The following is a 13,038-nucleotide window of genomic DNA, read 5'->3' as shown; positions in this document are numbered from 1 at the left end:
AATGGCAACCCACTCCAGTATCCTTGCCTGGAAAATCCCATGGACAGAAGAGCCTGGTGGGCTGTACAGTCCATGGGGTCACAAAGAGTCGGACACGACTGAGCGACTAACACACACAAACACACACACACACACAGGCAAAAACAAAACATACATTGAAATAAAGAATAAAGCAATGAATATCCATATACCTGTCATCCAACTCAAGAGCTAAAACATTGCTTCCTCAGTTAACTATACCTTTGTTGCCTTTCCCAGTAGTCTCCACCACCACTATCCCTTCTCCCAGGGGGGAATGTGGTAGTTTTGTGCTGCTGCTGCTAAGTCACGTTAGTCGTGTCCGACTCTTTGAGACCCGATGGACTGCAGCCCACCAGGCTCCTCCGTCCATGGGATTTTCCAGGTGAGAGTACTGGAGTGGGGTGCCATTGCCTGTTCCGAGTTTTGTGCTAGTTCCATTAATGGCCTCAACGAGTCAGACCTTCTACTGTCCTTTTTGCTAGTGCCCTCCCACACTGACTTTGGGGTTAGCCCCTTACTTGCTTTGCCCATTACCATTTGATCTCTTCCTCCCTTCAATTCACTCTGCTACAGCTACTCAAATTGGTGTCAGGAGGGCCTTTGCACTTGCCGTTCCCTGTGCCTAAAACATTCTTGCCCAAGTACTTGCACAGTACTGAGTTAGCCAAAAAGTTTGTTGAGGTTTTTCTGTATAATGTTACAACCCAAATGAACTTTTTGGCCAACCCAATGGTATAGTTAGCTCCCTCACCCTTTGCTCTAGTCACCTTCTCAGCCAGGGCTTTCTTGTTCACCTGAAAATGTCAAATTTCTTGGTTGGATTCGCTACCCCTTTCCCTTGCATTTTTTTCCTCCATGGGAATGATCACTATCCTAGTACTATTGCAAATGAGTTATTAATGGCTCCTGCACCTCTCCCGTAGAATGTAAGCGTCTCAGCATAGGTACTTTTTTTCTTTCTTCAATAGTCTGCTATCCTCAGCACAGCACACTTTAGGTGTGGTAGGGGAGGGAAAATAATTTTCTCTCTGCTTTTCTGAGTTGGTTGAAATCCTTATAAAATAAGAGTGACATGAGAAAAACAGAAATGTATTAACATGTATCCTTCACATGTACATAGGAGCTAACCAGGGAAAAGGCTTAGAATGCCAACCTAAGTACCATTTTCCGGTAAAGACAAAAGAGGAAAGATGTTGAGGGGGTGCGAGGGGAGGGTGGAGACCACTTATGGAGGTGACTAGGGGAAGAAAAACAAGCTTAAAAGTCTGTTATACAGTTTAAGCCAGTGTCTTCTCCATTGATGAGTCTCTAGTGATGTATTAAGAGTGTAGCAGAGGACACCTCTGCTAGGTACAGAGTGGGAGACACTTTTATAAATGTACGATTCCCTTACGAAAGGTTAACCTCTAGTTGGTTTTCAGGGCTTCTCTGTGTCTCTTTCTCAGAATAATCCTTATGCCAATGAAGCATATTTTGGGGTGGCATATTCTACTACCCTCCAGCATTTAGGAGTAATCTGAGGAAGAACCAATCTCCATTTTATAAATAATGAGCAAAGACTGAGACATTAGGGAACCTGTCTGAGATCACTTGAGGCAGCATTTAGCAAACCTGGGATTCCGATCCAGATCTCCCTCCCAGACACCGTATTGCATTTTCTCTTTTTTCTTTCCCTGTTTTTTTTTTTTTTCCCCCCAGTCGTGGTTGCACTTTGTGCCATAGATGGCATCCAGAATACAGAGGCAGCTGCTGTCTTCAACATTCCTGAAATGGGAATCACGGAGAACTGGATTCCATTTATGACTCGACCACCGATAGCGAGACACTGGCTAACTTTTTAACTCCTGGAACTCAGTTACGCTCAGCTGTAAAACTGGTTTCTATATCAACCACTTTCGTTAAGGTCCTTTAACTCAAGAACTTTAAAAATCCTAAGATCCGGGTGAAGCGGTGGGATTCATGAGTTTCTCAGGCAGCCTCATGGCCTGCGGCCTGGAACCATCTACGGGCCCAAACATTGCTCTCCGAGAGCCTTGGCAGCCGCCGCCTCCCATTCCAAGCTAAGAAAGGGAAGAGCTGTGTCATACGGGCAGCGTCGTCCTCCGCCTACTCCTAGAAAAAGACAAGGAAACACCGGCTTCTCCGCCGGCTCCCGAACGCTCCAGATCAGCGCCCCGGGATCAGCGTCGAAGCCGTCTCCTTCCCCTCGCCTTTAGGCTTTGCGGCTGCAGGAATTCACGCCATCTCCACCCATAGCGGATTCCTACGGAAACCCGCGTCTTCTCGGCTAGCGCCGAAGCCCCGGAAGTGACGTGCGCGCGTGCGTGCGTGGCGTGCGTTCGCGGCGCCGGGGGCGGGGCTGCGAGAGGGAGGGCCGGCGTGAGGGCGGGTTGTGGACGAATACCGGCCACCTCTGCTAGCGACGCGCGGAGAGCGGCTGACCTGACGTCGGTGGAGCCGCAGGCGAGGTACGGGGCAGACGGGTTGGGGGCGAGGGCGGCGCGGTTCTTGGCTCGGGCGGGCGCCGTGCCGGCGAGGGGGTGCTGGGTCATTGGTCTGGGCTGTCCACCTGGCTGGGGCCATCTCGCTCCGGTGTCTCTTGCCGCCCTCCGTCTCAGCCCCGGGGCCGGCGGCGCGGCCCTGGGCGGTCCCAGTAGTCGTCGGCCCCCTTCATCCTCTGCTGTGCTCGGACTGCCCGTTTCGGGCGCTCGTCGCCAAGTTCTCTGCGGCCCGGCCCAACTCCGACGGGCAGACGCGCGTCTGGTTTCTGGCCGCCTTCTGCCACCGTCCACCCCTCGCGGGATGGCCGCCCTCCGGCCGGCTCCCTCCTGACTGTCCAGTTGCCGGAGTACCGAGGGACACCTGTGGTGGTTCCCGGGTGGGTCGTGCCCTGGGCCCTTGGGGGACCCCGTCGCAGCCCGGCCTGTCAGGGGCGCCAGGTACTTAAGGGAGCCTCGTCGGTATTGGAGAGGGAAAGGTCCCGGAGCTTGGAGAATGCTTCCAGCGCGGGGACTGAAGACTAGTCCTAACTTTGGCCCTGTGGTTGAGGGCGAAGTTGTGGGCCTGGGGTTTTAGGAGAAGTCCCTGCTTCCAAACTGTCTGGGAGGAGATGCCCATCACGGAAGTTTAGTTGGCAGGGGGGAAGAGAGTAGGTCAGAGCCTGCTGGTGATGTCTCAGCGCCAGTGACCAAGCCCTGTGGTTGGGAAATGTGTCAGTGGGCGCCGGGCCTCGCCTTGCCGTGAGATTGATTAGGTGTCAGGAACATTTGTCAGGATGAGTTTACAGCATCACCTGGGAAGTAGTTTTTTGGATCTGGAGAGTTTTGTGTTTTGTGTGTAAAAATAGTTGTACCTTTTTTTTTTTCTGTAAATCTAGAACGGCAAAGCAAACTCAAAAAAGTCTATTAAAGTTACTAATTAAAATAGTTGTACCAAGAAAGCTTTCCAGAGATGCCCGAAGATTTTGATTTAATCCATTTAATGATAACGATAATTTTAAGAGTTACTGGTTCTTAGGTGGAAGATTAAGAAGTGTTCAGGATTTGAACATTTATGGACCTCCCAAGCAATCATTTCTTCTCTCTAGAAGTTAGCTACTTTAGGAAGAGGGGGACAGCGGAGATACAGTGTGGTGAGCAGAGTGAGCTAAGAGTAGGGGCGGGGTGGGGTGGGGACCACACCCCAGGTGCCCCGAAGGACTGCGGGGTGTGGAGGAAGGTACCTGGGAATATTTACGGAAATGTCCTGAAGAATGAGTACTATTCAGACTGACGAGGTGGGGTGAGAATTTTAGGGGTCGTGGGAATGTGGGGGTGGGGCAGCTAAAGGAGGAGAGGAGAGGAACTCCCCAGGAGGTGGTTTTTTAAAAGGGAAAAAGTGCAGAGAGAGGGACAGAGATGCTGGAGTTTCTTGGGCCTTTTCTCTGACGGTGACAGAACCAGGGAATGATTTTGAGGCGGGTTATTTTATTTGCCTGGTTGACATGGAATTTTTATGTCCGTCTTAGGGGCAGATCAGGAACGTGCTTGATTCTGCGCTAGCTTGTGTTTTGAGTGTTTGAATGGATTGTCTGTTCATTTACTAATTGTTTGAGTGCGTCTGACCTTGCTTATTCATACACTTCTATAAACAGGAATTCTGCTTTTATCTCTTTGCATCTCAATCCAAGTCAGGCATTCACCAAGTGTTCCTGGAGGACTTGAGACATCATGGATTTCTGATGTTGATTTTCAGTGAAAAAAAATTAATCCGTATTTATTTAGATAGCTACAAATAGAAGAACTAAGATCTTGTTTTTATTTACTTTTGTCAGTCTTTGGCTAGAAACAGAATTTCTGTCTTGACAATGCAAGTTTCACTTTTGGCACATGTGTTTATATTGGTTGCAAAGTAGACATCTCCAGCAGAGATGACCCATGCCTAAAATATTGGAGATGTCTGTGTAACATACTTGCCTGTTCTGTGACTTAGAATAGAAGTGCTGTTAAGTGGCTTCTTAACCCAGCGCTGACCCTAAAAAAAAGTTTCACAACAGAGGCCAGGCATTTTGAAAGTCATATTAAATGTTCATTTTTGTCCTAAAGAATTGTGGAAACATTATATAGTTTGTTTGAAATGCCTTGAAATAATCTAAAGTGTTGTTGAGTAAACACTTAGGAAAAACAATAATAGTTGACTCATCTTTTTCCCACATACCATTATGCAGCTCTTATTTTCTCTGTTTGTTATTTGGATAAAGCTCCTAACATGCCTTAAGAAAATGCTGTACTTTATGCTGCTGCTTTCAAGTTACCCCATGAGATTCCTGTTGTTGCTAAAGTTACTGTCAGTGGGATAGGAAGCGTAATTTTTATTATGTAGTAAAACATTTTATTTACATCTCTGGTAGCATAGCTCACTTGTTTACGGTCACTAGGTGGGTGAAGGACTATAATTATGCTCAGTTCATTAGATACATTTATAGTTAGAAGTTAACGATCAGAATGCTAAGTGTGAGTGCATGATAGAGTAAAATTTTACCCACTAAGAGTGTCTTAAGCTTTTTGTTTTCTTCAAATGACGGCGATGAGATTTCTGAAATCCCTGAAGCAAGAATGTAGCAAGAGCATTTATGGCTCTAAATTCCATGCTGTTTCACACTGGTTGGCAGCATCCCCTGTGCTAGGCAGAGGGCAGCCTGGAAGGAGCCAGACAGAAATTTTATAAATAATTTTAGAAGCTAGCTGGTTCAGTTCTCATTCGGAGTAAATATGCAAATACACCTGCATTTGTGGTGATTTCATCTGTATTTTAAAAATGACTTTGGGGGGATTTTTACAGGGGATATATTTGCAAATTTCTGTGTGCACCCCAGTTAAAAATACATAATGAAAGTGTCTTATTTTGATAGTTCCTCTGTCGTTAGTTAGACTTTCCTAACTTTAAATATAACGTTGGTTATAACACTTGCTTTTGTTCTTTGGGAGCTCAAGAAAGATAATGCCTCTAGAAATTGAGCTCATAAATGTTTATTAATGGAAGAAAATATCTTCTTGTGGTCTGTTTTTCTTTTTTTTAAGTGGGGCATATCATTTGCTTATATCACACCTTGTTCCCAAAAGGATTCATAATGACTTGCGAAGATATGTACAACTAACTGTTGAAAACAGAAAAAGGTGATGAATTCAGGACTGTGGGAGGAAAATGAAGGTGGAAACAGAATTGAGATCTGTACACAAAGTACTTGGACTGAAGTCTTAAGTATTTGTTAGAGGGCCCCAAATTTGACTGCTTTTTAGTAGCCAGTTCAGAAAGAAATGTAATCAGTTACATGGTTCACTGACCATAAGACAAGACCCAACTTCTGCTTTGGATTCCCAAAGATTCCTTGTTCTGAGAAACTCCTTAACTACATCCTTAAGTAGCATGCATTTCAGAGGGCTGTGCTGTGTTTTACTTTGTTTTTTAGTAAAATTCCCCATTGCTTCATTGTGTAGGTTAATGACATAAGATCAAAACATAATTCAATAAAAGCAGTTCTGGTCCTGGCAAAAAAAAATGTGGACTAAGCACTCAGCTCCTGAGACTGATTTAATTTAAGGATGAGCTTTTTTTATTAATTTATCAGCAGTGAGGTTTGGGTTTGTGCTTCCTGACAAGTTCTTTGAGTACATATATTTTTTGTGTTGTTGGTTAATCACAGAGCCATATTTTTATCAGGCATGCTTTATCATGGAGGGTACGAAAATGGAGGAGACTGCCAAGGATAAATATTTAAATAAAAGTTACCTTGCCTCCACACGTAGATAAGCTGAGGAAATACCAATGAGTACCAAGACTCATTGCTGGAAGTAGGTTCGGGGTGTTAGCTTCAACACAGAGAGCATTGACTTGTAAAGTCCAGGCATATAATTTATGTTAAGAAGGGAATCAATCCACTCGGCTCATCCTAGGTGTAGTGTCCAGTAAAATAATATATCTGCCTTTTCCTCAAGCTAAAAAGTTGACCTTTTAAGTAATTAGTTCAAACTTATCAAGTGCTAGCATGAGCCAGGCATGTGCTGATTACAAGCTCTTTACATGCATTGTCACAGTGTTGTCCTTCTTCTTTATTCCCTTTCTTAAAAGAAAAATATAAAGAAATGTGATTCAGAGCAGTAACTTGTTCCAGGTCATACAAGAAGTGATGGAGATTTGAACTTATGTAAAATTTAACTTCAGTAATCTGACAGACTGAGTGGTCCACACCTGTGACCCTACTGTAATACTTGAGGTGGGCTAGTCTGGGCCCACAGGTGGGGCTACACGATACACTCAGTAGAGGTAAACACATTGGCAAGTATTATAACCCATCCCTGCAAAAGGGCCTTGAACCATTCTGAACCTTCATCCAGAAAATGAGCTGAGAGCTGCAAGTTCAGGGCATTTGGCCACAGTCTGTACAGCTGGGAAAAAATACGCCTTCTAGGCATCTGTCAGGATTAGAGAAATGGGAATATTATTTTATGCATTTGTGTATATCTGAAATGCGTATACTTTTTCTTTTTTTTTTTATTTGTTATAAATTTGTCTCAAGAGCAGGAAAACCACGATTATATAATTGTAAAGATAGTGTGCCATTCTGGAAAGAGAGGTCTATATTTATATTTTAGAGTAAAACTTTAGCTGGTGGTCCCACTGCTACAATTTAGGACATATTTAGGTTATACTTTTATAGTGATATTGTGAGGTGTTATTATTGTTATGATATTGTTATGTGTTATTAATCTCATTTTGTGTTTTATTAGGAATTGTATTGCATTTTAGAGTTGTACAGATAAGTAAACCATTATTTATTGTGAGTTTTCATATTGAGACTATTCCAGTTTAATTTCACATCATTTTATTTTGAAGTATGGTAATATAGTTCCTCCAGGATATTGTAAATTGTGACCTAGCCTACGGAACTAAAGAGTAGAGAACATCCTTATTCATCCTTGTTAGTAAACAATGGGTGGAACTGTCCTTGTCTAAATATAGTTATGTAACATGGTGTTTCCTTAATTGCATTTCCATGGCACTTTTGTCATTGTAGTTAAATAGGTTCCTGAAAAATTAGTTGGGCTAGTGACCTAAGCTTTGAATAGGATATTATAAGAAGAATACAAAATAAAATTGTGAAAACAACAACAAAAAAAAGTAGGCTGATGAAACAGTGTCCAAAATCCATTATAATTAATGTCTTAGGAAGTAATATGCTTGGCTTTTACTTAGTGAATTGGATTACGTTTTTATTTATAGAAATTAATTAGCCTTTGTGGTTGGTACAGTAGTGTGATAAGTGTGTAGATGTCATTTGTCTGGAGTTTCAAATGTAGTATAGTTGTGAATGGACACGTCTTAAATATCATTTATAAGCAATAATCAGATGGCAAAGTATTTTCATACCATATGCTAGCTGCTGCTACCTTTATAGAACATCATGTGATGTTTACAGAACACCTGCTCCAGGAAATAGAATGTCTGATGAGAGACAATATTGCAATTCAATATTTAAGTCCTCTGAATGTCAGCTGTATGGAGACACCACTTTCTCCCAAAGCCTACTTTCATTTTATTTTTAAAAAATTTTATTTATGGCTGTGCTGGGTCTTCATTGCTGCAAGTGGGCATTCTGTAGTTGTGGAGAGTGGGAGGCTACTCTAGTTGTGGGCTTGGGCTTCCATTGCTGTGGCTGCTTCTGTTGCAGAGCCCAGGTTTGAGGCATTGGGCTTCAGTAGTTGTGGTGCATTGGAGAAGGTGATGGCAGCCCACTCCAGTCCTCTTGCCTGGAAAATCCCATGGACGGAGGAGCCTGGTGGGCTGCAGTCCATGGGGTCTCGAAGAGTGGGACACGACTGAGCGACTTCACTTTCACTTTTCACTTTCATGCATTGGAGAAGGAAATGGCAACCCACTCCAGTGTTCTTGCCTGGAGAATCCCAGGGATGGGAAAGCCTGGTGGGCTGCCGTCTTTTGGGGTCCCACAGAGTCGGACACGACTGAAGCGACTTTGCAGCAGCAGCAGCAGCAGTTGTGGTGCATAGGCTTAACTGCCCGGCAGCATGTGGGATCTTCCCAAACCAGGGATCAAACCCATGTCCCTTGTGTTGCTAGGCGGGATTCTTAACTGCTGGACCACCAGAGAAGCCCCTTTATCTTATCTTTTATTGACATATAGTTGATTTACAGTGTTGTGTTAGTTTCAAGTGTACAGCAAAGCGAATCAGTTTTCAGTTTCTTTTCCCATATAGGCCATTACAGAGTACTGAACAGAGTTCCCTGTGCTATACAGTAGGTCCTTGTTGGTTACCTGTTTTATAATATGTGTGTATGTAGGTCCCAACCTCCCAGTTTATCCCTCTCTTCTTCTCCCCCCTGGCAACAGTAAGTTTGTTTTCTACATCTGTGACTATTTCTGTTTTGTAAATAAGTTCGTTTCAGGAGCCTACTTTTATTCTTACATGTGCTTGAGGACAGATTGCAGGCAGATTTTGTTGTTGATGTTACCCGTGAGAGGTTGTTGGCTGTTTCCCTAAAGAAGAATTTTTACCTTTTCAGTACATTGCCTTTTCTGTGTGTGTGTGTGTGTGTGTGTGTGTGTGTGTGTGTTGTCTTCAACTGTCTAGCTGTTATTTCGTGATTTTAAAGTGATTTTAATATTTTGTGTAAGCATTTCAGAACTCACCATAAGGTACATATGTGGGTTTTATTGTATTGCAAAGAAGACTGGTATTTAAGCTCCATGTTACTTTGTAGTTCTGTCCTTCTTTGAGCTGTCATAGATTTCCTAAACAAAATTGGTTTCAGCCAGTGTGTTCTTAGCTCCCCAGTGATGACTAATTTCTGACTGCTTGGCTCACATTAGAATTTTCTTTAAAAAAATTAAAAGAAAAAGACTTTTCTTGGTGGCTTGACACTGTTATCCTGGAATCATTAGTAGTGCTTTTTGCCTTAAAGTCTACTTTGATACCAATATAGCTTTCTTTGCTTTCTCTTGATGAATGTTGCATGCTGTATCTTTTTTTCTATCCTTATATGTTCCAACCTTCTTTATCCTAGAAAAGCATCATGAAGTTAGATTTAGTTTTTTATTTGTTTAGTCTGACAACTTTAGTCTTTAAATTAGAATCGTTAGCCTATTCGTGTAATTGTTACTATGTTTGGAAACTTTCATTCTTTCCTCTCAGTATTACTTCTACCCTGTTTACTCTCTCCTCTCCTTTTGGAACTCTAGTTACACACCTGGTAGACTTTCACACAGTGTTCCCCGATCTCCTTTTCCTTGTTTTGGCCACACCACGTGGCGTGGAGGATCTTTGTTCCCCCACCAGGGATCGAGCCCGTGTCCCCTGCAGTGCAAGTGTGGAGTCTTAACCACTGGACCACCAGGGAGGTCCTTGATCTGTGCCTAAATCTACCCTTTGAATTCTTAGTTTTAGTTAAGATTCTTTTCAGATCTAGAATTTCAGTTTGATTCTTATAGATTCCAGTTCTCAGTTGAAATTCTTCATCTTTTTATATGTTCTTTCCTCTTTCTTCCCCTGTTTTTTAAAATAGGAAATTTAAATTTAAGCCATCGTTATTTAAAAGTCTTTCTGTTAACTTCAATGTCTAGATTATCTGAACATCTGTTTCTGTTTTTTCCTTTTGGTGTTCAGTTATAGGAATGCTGAGCGTTATGAATAAAATGAAGTTCCAGATGCTGCTGCTCTTTTTCAGAGGGAAATCCCTCATCCTTTTTGCTAGTCAGGTAGAGTAGGGGCTCATCACCTAATCCTGTTAGGGACTGAGCTGATGGTTGAGGCTGTGCTGCCGGTTTGGTACGGCAGGGTTTCTCTCTAGTCTGCCTTTAATGCTGTTTGCCTTTAATGTTAGCAAGTAGCCAGCCATCCAGGGCTTCCAACTGATACTCTCATAAATTCACAGGGATCCCTCCTCCTGGTAGCTTCTCTGCTCTAATCTTTGCAGAGAGCAGTGAGATTGTTGAAAACTCTACTGTTGATTTTCAGGGGCTTTTAGTTTTGTTTTGAAGCCACCTTGTGCAACTGCAGAATTTGGTAAGTATCTTCAGGAGAAGGCCAGCCTTTTGTCAGGCCCGGTTCTTCAACTCTCCTCTTTCACTGGGATCTTGACCTGTGGAGTCTTGCTTTTCATCTCTACCAAAAACTCTCATGGTTCCTCTGCAGAAGGAAAGTCTTGATTCTCAGCTTTTTGCCCCAGAATCATCAGTACCTCATTTGGATTCTCTACAGTTCCTCCCTTTTTCCAGAATCCAGAGCCTTCTAGTCTTGGTTGCTTCAGCTGCTTTCTGATGCGTTTAAACATTGGTTTTTAAAATGTTGCTGACTTTCCTAATGCTCAGCAGCAGTGTTGGTCTGCCATGAACTAGTCTGTCATATTCAGAAAAGAGTTTCCCGCTAGGAATGAAGTTATAAGAATAAATTAATCTTTTCATAATTGTGGTGTTTACTTTATAGCCAGGCTCTGTCCATGGAGTTCTCCAGGCAAGAATACTGGAGCAGGTAGCCATTCCTTTCTCCAGGGGATCCTCCCAACCCGGAGATCAAACCTGGGTCTCCCACGATGCAGGCAGATTCTTTATTGTCTGAGCCATCAGGGAAAGTTACTTTAATTTAGAGCAGTGGTTCTCAAGGAGCCCCTAGCCACATCACCTGGAAACTTGTTAAGAATGCAAATTCATCAGGCCCTCCCTACCCCCAGACCACCTGAATCCATGTTGTAACAAGTCTTCCAAGCATGATACTTATGCATGCTAAAATATGAGAACCACTGCCTTATAAGTTAGTTGTTTGGCTGTTTAAGTTTCTCCTACCTCCTACAGTTAAACGCTAGAGTATATAGGGGTGTTAAAACCAAAATTTAGCTGAGTAAATGAAGATCTAATTGGCTTTATCAAATGATTCATCAATCAGGCAGCATCTCTTCTGACAAAGAGATACTTTGAGAGGTTACACAATATGGAAGGCTTCTATAGTAAGAAGTGGGGAAAGGAAAGGAAGTCATCATCAGTAAGGAAAAATGTAAGTTCATTGGAGGAAAGTAAAAGCTCAGGTGACCCTAGCTTCTCATTGGTTGAGCTACAGCATTTTCTTTTGGCTGGGCCGGTTGCTGGGAAAGAAGGAAGTCTTTCTCCTGCTGACGTAATAAAGTAGTGCACTTCCTGTGTGGGAGTACAAGGTACATCTCTTCCTGTTGCAGTCAGTAACTGACGCCTTTCCCGCAGGGTAATTGATGTCTTCCTGTCTGAGGTAATTGATGATGAGGATGATGAGGGTAGTAGTAGCACGTGAGAGCTCCCTTTACAAGCCTTCCTGATACCCATTTTAGTTGAGATTTTCTTTTTAAAAAAAAATTTTCACATGGGACAAAAGGGGAAGAAAACTCTCTAAGCAAGTACTTTGTGAGTCTTATGAATAAATCATTTAATAAATCTAGAAGATACCTATTGAATACTCATTGTGTTCCTGGTACTGTGTTGTCTACACACATGGAATGGACAAGTTAGCAAGTAAATGTCATAGAACATGAGTGTTGTAATAGGTGTAGTTATAAAATGCTCTAGGGAGACTTCCCTGGTTGAGAATCTGGCTTGCAGTGCCGGGGACTTGGGTTTGCTCCTTGGTCAGGGGACTGAGACCCCACATGCTGCCGCGGAACAGCGGAGCTGGTGCACTGCAACCGAAGCATCCTTGTGCTGCAGCAAAGAGCCTGCAGCGAAGATCCCATGTGCCGCAACTAAAACCTGACACAGCCAACAAATAAGTAAATGAATCTTTAAGAAAATGCTATAGGAGCCCGAGAGATGGAATTATTCTGTCAGTGGGGAAAGGGGAGTCAGACATTTGAAATAGGGTGGGATTTGAAGGCAGATGAACAGAAGGGTACTCTAGACTTGTTCATGAATAGGATGACTGTGTACCTTGTTATCAAAAACAGGTCACTTTTGAGAACCAAAGGGATGCTTTTATGCCAGGACTGTTCTCATTAACTGATATGTGTGGTCAGCCTATTTGTAAAGAGGAAGTGATGCTGTGGATCCACAGGTCTGTGTCAACTAGTGAAAGACTCATTTCTTTCAATTATTTTTGGAATTTACAACAGTTCTAATTGGTTTACAGGACTGCTGTAACAAATTACCACAAACTAGGTGCTTAAAACAACAGAAATTAATGTGTTTTTTTTGTAGTTCTGGAGGCTAGACGTCCAAAAGCAAGGGCCGTGCTCTCTCCCAAGGCTGTAGGGAAGATGGTTGCTGCAGGCCTTGGAGTTTCTTGGCTTGTTAGCTATGTTCTTCCAGTCTCTGCCTCTGTGGCCACGTGGCCTCTGCGTGTTTCTGTCTCTCCCAGGGCCTTCTGTAAGGATACCAGTCATTGGATTTAGGGCCCACTCTAATCCAGTATGACTTCATGTTAATTACATTTGCAAAGACATTGTTTCCAAATCTAGTCACATTCACATTATTGGGGTCCAGCCTGTCTTTTGGGAGGTCACAATTCA

General features: G+C 43.0%; 1 protein-coding gene across 1 annotated transcript in view; it reads left to right on the top strand.

Moving 5' to 3' along the window:
* Positions 1 to 2,400: 2,400 nt before the first annotated feature.
* Positions 2,401 to 13,038, top strand: part of RABGEF1 (RAB guanine nucleotide exchange factor 1) — a 48,405-nt gene continuing 37,767 nt past the window's right edge. Inside the window, exon 1 of the mRNA XM_052636125.1 lies at positions 2,401 to 2,489. The gene's annotated coding sequence lies outside the window, so the exon portion shown is untranslated. The remainder of the gene's footprint in view (positions 2,490 to 13,038) is intronic.

The sequence above is a fragment of the Budorcas taxicolor genome, chromosome 2 (assembly GCF_023091745.1).
Source record: "Budorcas taxicolor isolate Tak-1 chromosome 2, Takin1.1, whole genome shotgun sequence".
In the NCBI taxonomy this organism is placed as follows: Eukaryota; Metazoa; Chordata; class Mammalia; order Artiodactyla; family Bovidae; genus Budorcas; species Budorcas taxicolor.
This window is presented reverse-complemented; position numbering and strand designations above follow the sequence as displayed.